This window comes from Vidua macroura, chromosome 3 (genome assembly GCF_024509145.1).
Source record: "Vidua macroura isolate BioBank_ID:100142 chromosome 3, ASM2450914v1, whole genome shotgun sequence".
Taxonomy (NCBI): Eukaryota; Metazoa; Chordata; class Aves; order Passeriformes; family Viduidae; genus Vidua; species Vidua macroura.
The window spans coordinates 4,994,121-5,010,877 of record NC_071573.1 but is presented as its reverse complement, the minus strand read 5'-3'; the positions used below and the strand labels follow the sequence as shown (position 1 = coordinate 5,010,877).

Genomic DNA, 16,757 nt, shown 5'->3' with positions numbered 1-16,757 from the left:
CGCCCCCTCTCTCCGCCGAGCCCCCGCTCCCCCGGGCGCCTCCCTCGCCGGTCCTCGCCGCGGAGCCCCCGGAGCGGGTGAGTGCCGGGCTCGGCCCTCCCGGGCTCGCTGAGGGGGCTGGGGGTGCGGGGGGCGCGGGCCGGGGCAGCCCCGGGCCGTGCGGGGCGGCCACCGACAACTGTTCCAAAGTTGGGGCATTCCCCTCCCGGCGCAGCCTGGCGCTGCCCGCTCGGACTGCCAGAGAAAGGGGAAAAAAAAAAAAAAAAAAATTAGCAATAACCCCCCGGCGTCGTTGCCAACTTCGTGCTGCCGGCGATTGTAATTTTGGTTTTATTTTGGTTGGTTTTTTTTTTTCCCCCGCCCTGGTTGAGGCTGTGGTGATGGTTGACGTGAGGGTATCCCGAAATCGAACAACCCCACCGTGCCGGGCTCTGGCCACTGTCCGCGCTGGAAGAGCGGGGAAAGGCACCTTTTGTATTTCCAGGTGTTCCATCCTCCTCCGCACGCTGTCACTCCTGGATGTTTCGCTGTTACCTGGGCTTCTCTTGCCGTGGCAGGAACGTGCGTGTTTGGAAGGGGGGGAGCCGTGGTCCGCAGAGGGAGTTTTGGTGTCTTGGCTTGGTGTTGGGAGTGCTTGATGTGAAATGGTTATGTCTCTGTTTCCCTGCTATTGATTTTTTTTTTTTTTTCACCCCCCCCCCCATCAATGTATTTTTAGAACGTGAATGTGGTATATGTTCTCGTGTGCTGTACGTACAGAGCAGCTAAAATAAAACAGAGGCATGGAAAACCCCAGCAAATACAGCAGTGCTTCCATGCACAGGGCATCCAAAGCCTCAGTGCCCTGCTGGGTTCATTTATTAATATTAATTGCGGTATCTTTGTAATTTATATCATATGGAAACTAATTGCTGAATTGAAGGTTTACCAAATCTCACAGGGCTCCAAAATCATCTATCTCAGGCATCTGAAAAATTAATCTACTGAATTTTTGTTAAGAGGAAAGGCCAGCATCATTCTGGGAATCCTCCGCATGAAGTTTCTCTTTCTGAAGGCAAGCACTCTTGTAAATAAGTCCTAGTAAAGCATGGCTTTACTCAGTGGGAGCTCAAGTGTATGCAGAAGGTCAGTGAGTTTCTAGAGAAAATGAAATCTTTACTAAATCTTGTCTTGCTTTTATCTATAAATAGAGGGAGGGAAACAAAAATAAATTAGCTGTGAGATTGACATCAAATAGAAAATCAGTCCTTTTCCCAGGGGGAAACTTGCCCAACATAACCTGAAAACTTCCTAAATTTCGCCTTTATGGGGAGGGGTCCTTCAGCTGCGGTCTGTTGAATCAGTACAAAGTGGGCCTGTTTCTCCTCTGCAACTGGCTTGGCACCACTGTAACTTCATTAACAGAGCAGATTTGCATTAATGAGAGGAGTAATCAAGAAACTCACGTTTTGAGGAAGGCCCCTGTAGTAATGACGTGACAAGTCGTGATTCCTCCCCTCATCAGCCCCAATTACACCGCCCTTACTCACTCTGAGTGGCACTTCACTGCGCAAGTGCTCCCTGCGATGCTTCTGTGGCTGCTTGTGTACTACAGTGCCAATCTGGGTGAGGTGGAGTGGCGCTTGTGTTTCTCATAACTATTTTATTCCCTTTGCTTGAAATGACAACGCGTTGGATGACTATTTTTTCCTTGGGCCACGAAGAAAACTTCTGAGGATTAAATGTAAATCTGCTTTGTTAAGTGACCGTACCAAAAACCACCCCTGTTTAAGACTTCTGTGCTGCCGAGTGAAACGGGCAGGTAAGTTTTCCGTGCGTTTAGCTTTCCCTTGTTGCTACAGAAAGTAGGAAAAAGATTGTTGAATAAATTAATTCTCTTGTCCTGAAGTTCCTCTGCGCCTGTGGGATTCCACACCTATGTGCGGTGTTCAAGTTGGAGTTGTTTTCCTAATTCCCCTCTGTCTCTAGAACCGCCCCCACCCCCCAGACGTTCACATTGCATTGTTAAAGTGTTCGCTATTGAAATCAGTGGCAGAAGGATCAGGCCCTCGGCTGGTTGATAATGACTTGGATGTGGTGCTGTAGAAAGATGATATTATCTGGTGTGTCCATAGCTCAGATCCACTGTCTTACTACAGTCTCAGAAGAAAGCTCTGTGCTGAGCAGCCTGTAAAGAAAATGTCTAACAAAGCAGAGTTGTCTTCTGCCTTTCTGTGCTTATTTATAAATCTCTTGAAAGTTTGTTTGATACTCTTTCAGAACAAGACAAGATCCCTGCATGTTTGTTTCATGTTTTCACTTCCTCGTATGACTGTGTTCATTGCTAAGCCTTTGTGTCACTGATTGAGATGTTATTGTAATTAACATTAATTATGCAAACTAGATTGTTTTTAGAGGCTCTCCGACTCTGTATTGATACTGTCAACTTGTTTGTTTGTTGAACAAAAATCCACGCATTTCACCGTTCTCGGAGGAAATAGATTAACCGATTCTAAGTTAATATAGGCATGGGAAACCATAGCAAAATCAAGTTATATTAGCTCAAATGGCACATTGAATCTTGATGGATGTGGTGAACCGAGTATGGCTGGATCTGAAATATCAAGGCAGGGCAAACAGGGGGAGCAGGAAAGGGGACTCTAGGTACAGTCATTCGGGGAGGGTGTTTACACTGCAGAGTTCCATTACATTTTTTTCCAGATAGACAGTACTGGGATCAGTTGGGCCAAATTCTGCCATCCCTATTTGAATAAAACTCTCACTAAAATATACTGGAGCTGCCTGCTTGAATGTTTTTTTGAGAAATGGAGAAAAATAGCAGAGTTTACTTCATTAAATATTTAGGACATTTTTGATTTTAGACTTGGAGAAGATATTTTCCTTAAATTTGGTTTAGAAGGTGTTCCACGGTTGTCTTTTTTTTTTTAAATAAAAGCTTAATAAAAATATCTTTGAAATATACATCCTTGTAGCAGTGGTAACATTTTATATATTTTTTTACAATGTTAATTGTAGTGACATCCACAAAAGTCTCCATGTCTGATTCTGAATCACCCTCTTGAAACCATTCTGAGCTGAGAAGGATTTTGGAATTTCTCCCTAGAAGTCAAAATTGTTGCAATATTTGTATGTTGTATTCCTGTGTACTCTTAGGAAGAAAAATAATAGAGGCGGGGAGAGTTTAAATAGGATTTGGTTGTCATGATATCACATCTGAAAATATATGCAGACTGGCAGATTATTCCCCGTCTTAAAAATCAAGTCTCTCTAACTTCCCATTTAAATAAGCAAGATTTGTTTTGCAGTTTGCTTTGGGTAATAAAAGAGATTTTTTTTTTGTTGGGTTTTTTTTTGTTTTGTTTTGTTTTGTTTTTTTTTTTTTGTTTCTACTTTTGGTGCAGTGGTCCTCTGGAAAGTTAGAAACAGCGCCCTGGGGCTCAGCAGAGTGGCGGGTGTATAATTATATGGGAAGGCTCCATAGCATCAGTGAATTAGCATTAGCAGCTGAGTGAGTTTGTTAACTTGTAGAGATGGCATTATGGAAATCAATAAAATGCTGATTTCTTTTCCTTATTGCAGATTCCTTGGTAAAAGGAAAAGATGCTGTTTGTTTGTCTGCCTTTCATGTAGGCTTGATTTGGAAAGGCAGGTTTTTCAGTTCTGGCGATCAGTAGTCAGGTTTGTTTTGTTTTGCTTTTTTAAAACTCTTTTAAATCTTTATTTATTAGATTGTCTTCCAGAAATCACACTAACATCCTGGTCTGCAAGTGGCTTCATGCGTGTGTTTGTCAGCAGAGGCAAAAGGAAAGGTCACTTATTTTTCTTATGACATGCCAGTGTGGCATTGTTTGTTGTAGCCCAAATGCTCTAGGTTCCTGATGTTCCTGTTTCTGCTTGAAATTAAGTTCTCCCATGGATTTGGAGGATACTCATGCTGAAATCCACATTCAAAATAAAAGAGAAATAGTGACCTTAACTGTTTTCAGAGATGTGCATCAGGGAGAATGATATTAAGCACTGTAAGATGTGTAATATGCATTGGCCTTTATTTCTTTGTCTCAAAGCTTCTCCTGCTTTTATACCAGAGAGACAAGTACCCAGATCATTCATCACACTGAGACATGACAGACCAACAGCCTTATGTTGCACGCTGTGGAACATGTACGATGCATTAGGTTCTGATGATCTATATAAAACATTTTAATTGGGAGGAGCTGTGAATGGGAACGGCTGTCTTCTCATCCAAGGGCTTCGCTTTTTCTTCTCTTCTTCCCGACTGAAATGAAACTTCAGTTCACCATCAAATTATTCTGTTTTAATGTGGCTGTATGCTATGACTCCTGATGAAATGGTTGATTCATGCTAAAGTACAGTTTGGGGGACCCCTCTCTGCCTTTGTGGTGGGTGCTAATTTGGTGGACTTTCTGGAGCTAAGAAGGTCCAACCCTGCGGCTTCTTCGAGGACGCTGTGGTGAACATCTGTTGTGTGACATGTGAGCAGCCTATGTAACAGTGGTGGGATATCACGAGGCTTGTGGAGCACGTTCTTGTATGAAGAGAAACAGTCCAAAATGCTGGGTGTACGATGCAGACAACACTAAAGATCAGCAGCTTGGAAAATTAATACTGTGGTACATGTTGATGTTTCAGAGGGAATTCTGCTGGAGGCGTGGTCCCAGCAAAGGTAAACTCACGGGTCTGGCAGCACAGGTGAAATAGCAGCCTTACTCTTATCTCTTTGGTAACCCAAAGCTGTTTGCTGATAAACTGGCAAAATTATGTTTATAGTCTCCCTATGCTTTGTTTCTGCTAATCTCTAATTAAGTAGATCCAGGGAAGGCCAGCATGGTGCTTTTAGTGCTCAACTACAGCTTAGAAGTGACACTCTGCTTTCTAATGATTACAAGCAGGTGAAGTGACAGGAAGGGCAGAGATGTTGGAGTAATATGATCTGCAATTAAATTCCTGATTCTGTAAAATATTTACCCATAGCTGTAGTGATCCACAGTACTTCATATCTGGCATTGGCCATGTGTGTCTAGTTAAGGACAGTTTAAAAGCACAGAAATACAGGGGAAAAAAAAAAAAGAAAAAAGGATAAAGAGATCTTAGCTGAACCAGAACAAAACCTCTTTAGCTCCTACCATTTGAAATAGGGAGTAATCCCAAGAAATAACAAGGGTAAAGTCTCTCACAACTGCAAGATTACTGTAGCGATTGTGACTCTGAAAAAGCAGGTTCTAGATAGAGAGGGAATTGTAGTTACTCTGTGGTCTTGTCATAACCCTGCTAATGTGGTTAAAGCATTAGTTCTGAAAACAAGTGCATTGAGAGCTTGAAGTCTTTTCCTTAAAAATGTACAAGTCTCTATTCATGTATTTTCTGTGGGCCAAAATAAAATACTGCTTGTTGGATTACCCAATTTCAATATTGTTATTTAAAAAAATGCACCCTCTTTTCCACCTGTCAATTTAAGTTAGCTATTCCTGTGAAAGCCTTTTTCTCTTTTGTCTTTTTTTGTTTGTTTGTTTGTTTCCTTCTAAGAACCTTTTCATCGTCTGCTTTCTTACTTTCTGTCCTACTGAATTCCTTTTTCGTTGTTGTTTTGATTCCTTCCACTTCTTTCCAGATAATTTTTTTTCAATTTCTTATTGTTCCTTCTAGCCTTAATCAACTACCAATGTTGTTGCTGCTTGCCTGTAGAATCACAAGGTCCATGTTGAGGTGTGTCATGCCAATAATATTTAGTGTCCTCTGTCCTCAGCAAGGAAAAGGTTTGCCACTGCTGTCCTGTAGTGCGATGGAAAACGTGAAGGGAGAGCCTGCTGGAGGTGTGACTTGGATCAGTGCAGTCATCTAGAAGGAGTCAGGGCCACAGCCAGAAATTATACCCAGGTGTCATCAGCTTCCAGACACGTGCCCTGTCCTGTAGCAAAGCAGGATTTTTGCTTCTTCTATCCTTTGCAGAGCTCACTTTTTATTTTTTTAGTTTGTTTTTCTGCTTCTCTTTATTTGGCTGTCTTTTCTAGTTTTGTATTTTTTCCTCTGTAATATGTAATAGCTACTAATGACCTCTCAAACTGCATCACAGGAGTGTTAAGGCTAGTGTGTTTTCCCTCATCCTGTCTGGAATATTTGGCTGTTGCCAAAGAAATTGAGGTCAGAATCAGGGTCTCTTTGAGTACCATGCACCAAAAGTGTATGCTCATGTGTTGAAGATACCAAAATACTGTTAAAAAAAATCAAACAAGATTTGTAAAGTTAAAAAAGCTAATACTTGTTTTGAGGTGCAGTGTGAGAACTGAGGTATAAAATGATACAGTGGATAAAGGCAAGGATGTAGCCTTTTTCATGAACCTTTAAACTATTAAACCTTTTTAAAGGAACACATCAGCTCTTTGCTGGACCTACTCAGCTGAAGGAAGGTGAGCCATCCTCCTTCCTGTGTGAGGGAACAATTCTGATAGTGAGCTTTCAAAACAGGGCTGAGGTCTTTAGGCCTGGTGGTGGTGATGGTTGTTGCCCGATGTCAAGTGAAGGAAATAGTGGCAGATATGCAGTGGGAAAATGCCCAGGAACAGGCATTCAGCCAATCCAAGGAGGCTGTTTTAACTGTCCTCTGATTTGGAATATTTTTAGTTCAGATATTTCAGTGCAAATTCTAGAAAAGGCAGTTTCTCTCTTTTCAGATTGGCAGATTTTTGTAGCATGCCTATCTTGAAAAATCCGAAAGAGGGAGGAGGTAAAAAAGTAAATCTCAGATACAGTTTTCTTCTGTCCCTCCTGCCATGTTCAAAATGATATCTCATCTTGTTCTTATCCTTGTTCAGAATAAAAGCTGTGATAATCCATTTCCTTTGCTGTGATAATCCCTTGCCCAAATGTCCTGGTAGCATAATTTGATTGTGGTGCTTGGACAGCTATCATATCACTCCTACAAAGCAACAGTAATAGTTGTTACAAACAACAAAACAATCCAAGAAATCCAGAGTTAAAGTGCTTACAGCAGAGACTAATTGCATGCTAGAGAGTATTACTGTATCTTCCTGATTGATGTCCCTCATTGGCCAAGACAGACTTGCAGATGAGTTTTTAACGTATTATTTAACAAGATGGTAGTGCTTTGTGTTTAAATTGCTTGTTGTTGTGGGGTTTTTTTATTGCCCCTCCCCAATGTGGGGTTCAGAACCTCCTTATTAGTTTTATGGAAAAGCCACAGATCCAGAATCCTTCTGGAACTATTGCAACGTGAGGGAACAAAGTGTAGGGATTTTTTCAAGAGCTACTGAAGTAGCCTGTGCTCCTTGCCCAATGAAAGTTAAGAGTCCTTATAATCGCTGGGGCTTTCATGTGGTTTTTGTTTTACTTTTTATTTTTCCTTTGCCTTTTTTTCCCACTTGAACCCTGATTCTGAGGGAGCTGGAGCAATTACCCAGCCTATCTTACATCTTCCCATTCAGAAGAGGATGGAGTGGGAAAGAAGGTCTGCATTGGACCTCAGATATTCTCTCTAGCCCCTCTGCCACCCCTAAGCCACACTACTTCAACCTGAAAAACAGCAGAGGAAAAATTCCTGCTTGAACACTTTTTCCTGGCTTTAATGAGAGATTTTTACAAAGAGAGGATATAGTGTAGGTGAATGCATCCAGCACCCTTTAGGAAAGGGTCACCACCACAGGGATGCTGCTGAAAAAGGATGCCAAATCCTCCCAGGCTCTTTGAAAGGCTCCTATGAAATAAAGAACTATATAGCCACTGTGTATGTATATTTCTGAAGGTTATGCTGGATTTCTGCCAGGCCACAAATCCTGATTAGAATAATTTATAATAAAAAGTGAGGCATGGATTCCAGAAGTGGATAATGTGATGGGGGAAAGAGGGAAGTGAGTAGCAGAGAAAGCAAATCTGAAGGTTTTCCTGGTCCATAGATGTACCCCAAAGTGTAATTTACTGCCACTGTCTGTAGGAAGAAGCTACAGCCCTATTTTTTGATGTCAGAGATGACTGTTACATAGTTGTTTTAATACACATACTGTGTACTGCTGTTTATTTATTTGCAGTAGGACTGGGGATATTTCAGGTACTTTCCAGGTGCTTACAGATAATTTCTGCTCCAAGGACTTCACAAATCAGAGAGGCCAGAGGAAAGTAAATGGGTGGGACTTGAGTGCTGAGAAGCAGAACTAGATTCACAGGTTGCAGAGCCCTTGAGAGCAGTGCAAGCGTGTGGCAGAGGTGCTGTGCAGGTAAGATGGGGAGGAGGAGGCACCTGGTGTGTCTGGAAAAAAAAAAAAAAAAAGAGATCCTTTTGCTTTTCTTCTGCATTGCAAGTCAGTCTGTGGTCAGTTTAGAGCTCCTGATCACTCTCTTGGATCCTCTCCCCTGTATTTGTGATTGTGTGATGTGGTGGCTTTGTAAGTGCAGTTATTCTGTCATGTTCTGTGCAGAGAAATGCTGTGAAAATGGGAGAGCAGGAGAATGAGGCACATGAGGTGTGTGCATGCAATGAGGCTTGACATGGCTGGGGAGAATCATCTTCAGTGGGGTTTTTTTGTTTGTTTATTTGTTTGGGTTTTTTTTCTTTTTTTTTTTTTTTTTTTTTTTTTTTCCTGTGATTAAGGCCCTGAGCATGCCTGTAATGCAAAACAGAAAACATAAAGAAAATGTTTTCTCTTCAGCCATCATTCTAGCATGCTTATGTGTGTATGAATCATTCCTCCTCCATCTGGAAGGATGAGATGCAGAGCTCTTTTCTAAGGAGGTATCTAAAGTACATCCTCATAGCAGCCAGCAATTGGCATGACAAAAGGGTTATAGCAAGTGGCTGGCACTTTTCCCATCCATCTTGCCACTGGAAACATAATGCTTTTGCAATGTGCTTGTTCTTCAGGCACCAGTGTGCAGAGCCAGTCCTTGGGACATGCAAACAGAAAAGTTGCACGTTGTTTGCTTTTGTTTGTGCACCTCCTCAGCAGCCCAAAAACTGGGAAGAGGAAATAACACTGATAAACTGTTTTCCTTGATTTAAGCATGATGTGGAGTGGATGGGAACAGTGGGGTACTCGTGGAATATCCCCAGGTGTGGGAAGATGGGCAGCAAGGCATCTGGCACTGCCAGTGTGACATCAAACATGGGAGAAGACTTTGTTTTCTTCTAAGCTTGTATGCTTTGCACAGAACAAGGAAAAATATAGCAGTATTGAGAGCACAAGGAAAAAGGTCTGATTTAAAAAAAATGTCATCTGTTGTTCATGTGTTTACATACAAGATAGTTTTATCTTGTGTGTATTTTGTCTTTCACTTGATTTGCAAGAAGGCTAAGACCCTGAATCAATTTAGTCCTAAGTGTTCCTGTGATGTCAAGAAAGGTTTTTATTGCACTTTTTTTGTTTGAGGAGTGTTTAATGTGGTGTCAGAACAGGCAGTAGAAAGAAGGGCCCCTAAATCTCAGAGCTCTGCTTTAACAACTCGATTGTTGTTCTCTTTTGCTGACCATGACTGGGAATGTCCTTGCCTTGCAAGCAGTGGCCTGCTCTGTATGTAGTTCAAACCTAAATGTAGAAACTGGGTGTTCTTCTGCTGAAGCTCCTTGGGGCACTCTTGAAACTCACCAAATGCATGTCCATGGGACTGGACATGTCTTTGCTGCTTCCTTCTTTTGGAGGGTGGTTGGAGAGGAGGTAGGAGAGTCCGGGATTCATTGCCTGCCCTCAGGGTCTTTGGTGCAGTAATGAGCTTGTGTTTTGGACCAGTTGTTCTCAGAGCTGGGACCAGTGGCTTTTCCTCCCTGGAGAGTGCTTCTGCAGACAGGAAAAGCCTCTCTGCCCCCCATCACTGCTCTGCTTTTTAACCAGTGTCTGTTCAGCAAGGCAGGCTCATTTCTGCTGCAAGAGCTGAGAGGATCTCTCCACCTCATGCAGGATAGTCTGGAGGTTTAGGGCACTGCTCCTGCAAGACCTCAGCTGGCTTGGATTGCAGTGGGAATGGCAGGGAGGAAATCACCAGCCTGTCTTACTGGAGAGCACCAAGTCCTGCTCTGCTGCATGGAGAATGCAGGCAGCTAATGCCTTGCTCATGAAGCACTTCAGCTTTTTGCAGGACAGGTTCCTGCCTTAGTATATGGATGCAGAAACTTCCTTTCTGCTTCTTTGCAGAGGGTGGGTTCAAGATGCAGCCCTGTTCTTGGCATCTCTTATGAGCTGACTCTACACAGTGACATGCTGACCTCAGGAGTTCAAAGTACTCTCCTGTTCCTTGGTATACTTTAGGTTTGGGGTAGAGGGAGATGGCTGGTGGGTCTGTAGGCTTTCTGCTGCAGGGCTCCTCTTGTGAGGTGAGAACAGCCGTGCCCCTTTCCTTTGGAGCTGTTGTGGCTGCAGGCAGGGATGGTGAAACCCTCCCATGCCACTGAAGCTGAACACTATGTATCAGTCTACTTTTAGGGGGCTGCTCTGGATCTGAGATGTAAAATGTCCTAGAAAGCCACTCTGCCCTGGAGAGCGAAATCCTGTTGCACATTAGGGCACAGTGTTGGACTTTGTATCTGGGGAGAGCTTTTCTTTGACTATGTTTCAAGCTTCTGGGTTTATCTTTTTTCTGATACATGCTAGCCCGGAGAAGACCCTTCAGGCAGGGATGCTTTGTTACTTTCTTTAGCTTCATAATTGCTGTTTATAGTATAGTGCAAAAAACACTATTAGCATTTTTGGCTTATTTCAGGGTGTGTGCTTGCATGTGAAAAGGAATGGGTATGTTAACTCTGTGCCTGAGATATAATCTGATTATGATCTTTCCTGATACATAACAGTTTTGGAAAGGAAGTAACACTCCCTATACTTTCAGAAACACTTCAGTTAGCTTGACTTCAGTGTGCAGTACATTGGTATCAGGGATGAGGGGTGTTACGTTCAGTCTCTTGCTTTGAAAGCTGGCTTCTGGATCCTGCAGAGCACGGTCAGCAGGTGGAGGATGTTCACACTGCACACTTCACCTGCAGTGTCCAGTTGGGATATGCTCCATGTGTATAAATTCAGTTTTGCTTTTCTCTGTGTCATGGGTCAGAGTTTACAGTCTGGGGACCCCTGAGGCAGAAGAATTGCTCTGCCATGTGTGTATGAGTACACTCAGCAGGTGTAGTTTGTCCTGTAAAGTGTTCGGTGTTTTCTAGCCCGAGTCAGCCGTGGGTATTTCCACTTGTTGAGAGGCTGAAGACCAGGTTCCCATGACCTAAATTGTGCCTAAGGCTTCTGTGCTTGAAGGCCAGGAGTCAGATGGAAGGAAATAAAAGATACAGTGACTTAGGTGCAATTTAGGACATGTGAATCTGGCTCCTCCTCTCATGAAATACCAGTGTGCCAGAAGCATCTGATGTAGGAACAGGCCAGGCCAGTGACTCTATTTCACTTTCCAAAGTATTTCTAAAGATCCCAAACTAGACTTCGCACCTTTAAGCAATTTGAATTCTCAAGCCAATCCCTTCAATGTTAGGCAGAGCAAAGAACCTGATCCAAGCAGTGCTGGAAAGGTCCTGACATCTCGCTTTACCCTCTGGAGAGTAACTGGAGGGGTGGGGAAGAGGCCTGGAGCTGAGTTAGTACATGTGTTGTTTTCTGCCTCTGGGGATTTTTGTTGTTGTGCATTCTCTTGTTTTTCCATCTCACACAAAATCTGAAGGCTTGTGTTGCAGCTGTGGCCTGGAAGGAGTAGGCAATGCTCTGCTACCCATCAGCACCAGACAGACCTGGTGATGAATGAGGGGGAATTTTGGGCTCTCTGACAGGGAAGCTGAGGTTGCTTTGCAGCCTTCCCAGTGTGCTGGGCTGTGGGGGACTGAGCCCTGTCAGGCTTGCTAGTGGCCACAAAGAGTGTGATCTCTCACTGTGTTGGCCACAGTAATCTCTAACTATCAGCCATCCTCTTCTCATTTGGAGGAACTTTGACTTAATGAGAGATATATCAGCCTGAGTAACTTCTACTTGAAGATACTAAGCTCTGTGAATACTGTAGAATATAATATTCTAAGCTTTTGAGCCCTTCTGAGTGTAATGCAGTGCTGTTCTTGGAATGATTTGTTTCAACTATAGGGCCAGTTTAAATAGAACTATTGAAGTACATGTTGCTGTTCATCATACATCAAAAAGTGAAGTTCAGTGAATAATGAGTTACCACAGGGCACCACAATGAGATAAGAACTCATCATAGCTTTGAAATAAATGGCAATGTCATTAAAAGAAAAAACAACTTTCTGTCTATAAGCTTAATTGGAAAAGCCAGAAATCTTGAGTGGAGATTTTTAGCATGCTGACCAACTGAAATGTATTGTAATAAGAGCAAATTTATGTGTGCAGAGAGTGTCCAAGATTTTGATTGCTGCATGAGACACATGGCTTTGGGATATTTTCCTATGTATGCCTTTTGTGTATGTAAGTGACAGTACCTGATTTTTGGTCCTGGAGGGAAAATGTACTCTCTTATTATTGAGCAGCTTTCCAAGATGCAGCAGTTGTCATTAAAACTCAACAGTAGACCACGGAGCTGAATTTGGCAGGTGGGGACTTTTTTTTCCCCTAAACTTTTAATGGCAATGACTTGCAGTTATGTCATGCCGTAGTTTTAAAGTGTGCAAGGCACTTTGGCTCATTTATGTTCTCATTCAGGTTTCTAATGTGCACACAGAAGCAGCTGCTTTCTGGCATTGCTGATAATATGGAATATGGTGAGGATGGCCAGCCCTTGGTGTGTACAGGGATATCAAGCACTCCCTCTTTCACCGAGTTTTGCAGCAAAGCCTCTATGCTCGAATTTCCTTGTCTGCAGAATGTGGCTCCACCCTGCAGTTTATGAAATATTTTAAATAAAAAGCTTTAAGAGGAATGATGTGCAAGATCCATGTTGCTTTTCTTCCCTTTGTGGTGCTTACTTTAAGTTATTGCTTTTAGCAAATAGAATCATTGTACCACAGTGGTCTCAGGCATAGTTAAGGAGGACACCACGATCTGCCCATCTGCAGCAGCTCTGCTGGGAAGGTCTCATCTGCAGGAGCCCTTGTTTGCTCTTAAGGATGAAATGCAATTGAGCATCTGGTGAAGTCTGCTCTATGGTAGAAATTAATAATAAATATATACCTGGGGATTTTTTAATCCTTAGTCTTAAATTGATTATTTCCTAGCAGTTGTAGGACTCCAAAGAACTGCTTTTTCTTCCGTAAGAAAAATATCCTGAAGGCCTCAAGGTTTGGTGGGCAAATGCAACAGTACAGGTAAGATGTGGCAACAATAATGCATGAAGAGCAGTGTGAGGAAAAAGACAATTTCCTGCTCTGTGGTGCTCCTGATTTTTTTTTTTTTCCCCTAATTACATGGAGTTGGAAGAGTGAGCTGGTAGGATATGAATGTTGCCATCCAATAATAAGAGTTGTGGTCATAGGTGCCATGCAAGCATGAAGCTTCAAGAGACTATGATGTGTTTTGGGGGACAGATCAGGAATAATTCAGGCCTGCACATGGCTTTCTCTGGTTTCTACCTTAACTCGGTAGGGTAAGGGAATGTCTGCAAAGCTAGTGCCCAAAGCTGGAATTGTGCTCCCTATTCCAGTTAAACCAATGTGTAAACAAACCAGTTCACTTGATGTTCCCATTAATTTGGACTGCTTACCTTTCCAGTTTTTCTAGCTGGTGATTTGAGCAGAATGAGCCAGTAGGAAAAATGACAGTCTGAAACTGGCTTAGCTTGTCTCTGGCTCTCCCCAGAAAGCCAGTTCCTTTTCTACCACCAAAATGGGGCCTGGCTCCACAGCTATTGTTCAGGACACCTGAGACAGCAAGATCATCTGCCACTGCCTGGAAAAGGACAGCAAGGAAAAACTTTCAATCCTTTGCCAGCTTCTTCTGCATCTTTCTACCTGCTAAAGCCTTTCTCCACTGTACAAATGGTGTAGCAGCTGTGGCTTGAATGTCCCTGAGGCTTTCCCCTCACCCTGGGGTATTTAACTGTGTCCAGCCCTGGCACTTTGATAGGCACAGGCAGCAGAAGCTGTGTGTGGGGCCAGTGTCACATCTGTGCCAAGCACACTGCTCTGCCTGTGCCTCCTTCCAGCACAGCCACACAAAGCAGGCTGGCCTCTGGGAAGACAAGTTGTGCCATTTTTCTGACTTGAGGCCTTCAGGCCTGTGATGACCTTGAGCCTTTTATCCCTGAAGAAGGGAATACCATGAAGAAGCCTTTCCTTTTTAATGGGGAACCAAAACTTGGGTTACTGGGGGATCTCTGGGACCAGTTGGTTTTCCCACTGTGTGTGTGAGGGGGAATGGGAAGGACAAGGAGACTGGGTCCTCAGTACAGCATTTAATTGGATTGTGTAACTCCAGTGCAGCATGCTCGTGACGTGTGTTTCTGACTTCACCAAGAACCACTGAAGGTGCAAAGCCCCTCAGTGTCCTCTCTATTCCAGGAAGTCCAGACAAGCTTCTGGCTAAGCAGTCAACAAGTCCACAGAGTCCCTTTGGTGTTTTGATGCCTGTGGAAGGAATAGTTGGCAGTAGAAGTAATTTTCTGGCTTTTGTTGTTGACTGTGACAAAAAAAAGTCAGCTTTCTTGATCTGCAGTGATGCCAAGGCTGCATGCAGGCTGGAGAATGCAGCCAGTGGTCTTTCCCTGGTGCCTTGCATCTTTGGAAAGAGATTTTATTTGTGTTAAAGTAGACCTTAACCTTTCATGGGATCTGGTTGAATTCAGAGGTCTGTAGCTGAGATCTAAGGGCTGCCTTCTGGTCAGGCTCACTTCACCATCAATTTTTATGTGGCTCTGCATGGGGCAGTAGTAGAGATTTTGGTGTTCTGTATTCTCACATATCACTCCATGCTTTGCTAAGCTGCCTGTGTATCAGTGGATACAGATGGAATGCTTGCCTACCAAAAGTGTTTCCTTTTTTCCCTTGATATTGCTAGAAGCCATTCTCAAATATGTTTTGCCAGACAAAATAAAATGAAACCTGTGAATCCCAAACCCCAAGATTTACTCTAGGCTCTAGTGGGAGAAATGAAGCAGATTGCAAACTCCCAGAAAGTTGTTTGAATGTTGTCTGAGGAATACCACCTGACAAAGGGGTATTCTTGCTTCTTTAGAGAGAACAAGAGATCAGCTGAGACCATTTTCTCTAGCCTTGTGTAGCAGCATAAAAACAATTCATGAGACTTTTGTTTTTGACTAGTTATCAAGTTGAGGAGTAGCAATAGAAGTTATTAGAGCCGTGACTAACTGTGTTGCTTTTGGTCTTGTGGCTGAATCAAAAATGTGGATTGGTTTGACCTGAAACATGAAAAGTTTCTTTTGCTAACATGAAAAATTAAGATTTTGGCTAATCCTAAACCCAAATATTTTGGATTATCTAAAGTCCTATAGGTTAAAGAGTCATTGAAAACAGTTTTCTAGTTTCAGGGAAACAATAATCTTTATGGTTATTCACTGAATTCAAATTGATTTCAGTCTTCTTGAATCCACGTTTTACTGGATATAACCTGGGAGAGGGAAATGGAGCTGCAGTTCCCCCAGAGTCTCTCCTGTATCATGAGAATGAAATCACAACTGTTCAGCTCCCTTTTTCAAAGCAGTGCTGCACAAATCTCTGTGATAGTCCTCCAGACCAAAAAACTTCCCAGCAATGATTACAGACAGACAAAACTGAAAGTCTGTTGCAGTGAGAAACAGAGCTTTTCTTTTTTTTTTTTCCAAAGAGCAGTATGCATGTAGAAGGCAAGTGAAAATTATTCCCTAATGAAAAAGCAGTAAAATTGCTGAAGAGCACAGCTAAACAAAGGTCAAACTGCAGTCTGAATGGATACAGAGGCTAAACCAATTTGCAATACATACAGAGTGCAGGATGAAATGTAGGTAACCAGCCCAAGGAATATTACCATGCATAGATATTACCTGTATGTGTAGATAATACATGCAAACATTATTTTATGAAAGCCTGTCATCAGAACAGATTGCAAAGCAGGGAATGCACACAGGAGTTCAAAAAGATGTAGCTGCAGAACATAATACCAAGGTCACCACAGAAACAGAGCATTCTTTTTTTTTTTCAAGAACACAAGAAGCATATCAAGGAATAGTGGATTAAAGAAGTTGTGTGAGATACTGATACAGGTCCTGGCATTCCAGCAGTGTGTATGATCCATGCTGCCTCCTGCTTTTCCCTGAGATATGAAGGAAAAGGTGAAGGTGTTAAAAGTAAGGGTTGACAATTCAATGTAATTATCAACCGAGTTATTAGCATATGGTTCTGGTGTACAGAAATAAATGTTATTTTGAACTGTTGTCTGTATACAGAAGGTCTAGATGAGGCCACCTTGAGAGTGTGGTTACATGGGGAAGGTACAGAGATGAGGAGGCTTCCAAAAGAGGAAATCGTGTCTAGACTTCAAAATGCCAGTTCTCAGTTTTGTTTTAGGTGGTGATATCCTGTCTGGTATCTTTGAGGAGAAATAATTGAGAGGAAACCGTCAGTGACATGTAAGGAGGAGGTATGTATCATTTCAGAGTAGAAGTTCCTAAACTTTTATATTGAAAATTGTCACCAACCCTGAAAGTGTGTCACACTAGGAAGGCAGCATGTATTTCATTATCTGATAGGGTATCAATTTAATGCTACTGGCCAGCAGTGATGGAAAGTGTTCTTGTAAAGGCTGTCTGAAAGGTCTTGACTAACTTGCATGCTGTAGTCAGTGTGCCTTCTTCATAAATTTTTATGTTAAAGG

The 16,757-nt window shown here is 42.6% G+C and overlaps 1 protein-coding gene across 2 annotated transcripts in view; it reads left to right on the top strand.

The window, feature by feature from the left end:
• Positions 1-16,757, top strand: part of SERTAD2 (SERTA domain containing 2) — a 75,232-nt gene continuing 58,475 nt past the window's right edge. The window contains exon 1 of one of the 2 annotated variants that reach the window (XM_053974368.1): positions 1-77. The gene's annotated coding sequence lies outside the window, so the exon portion shown is untranslated. The remainder of the gene's footprint in view (positions 78-16,757) is intronic. The other variant, XM_053974369.1, reaches the window with a different exon arrangement.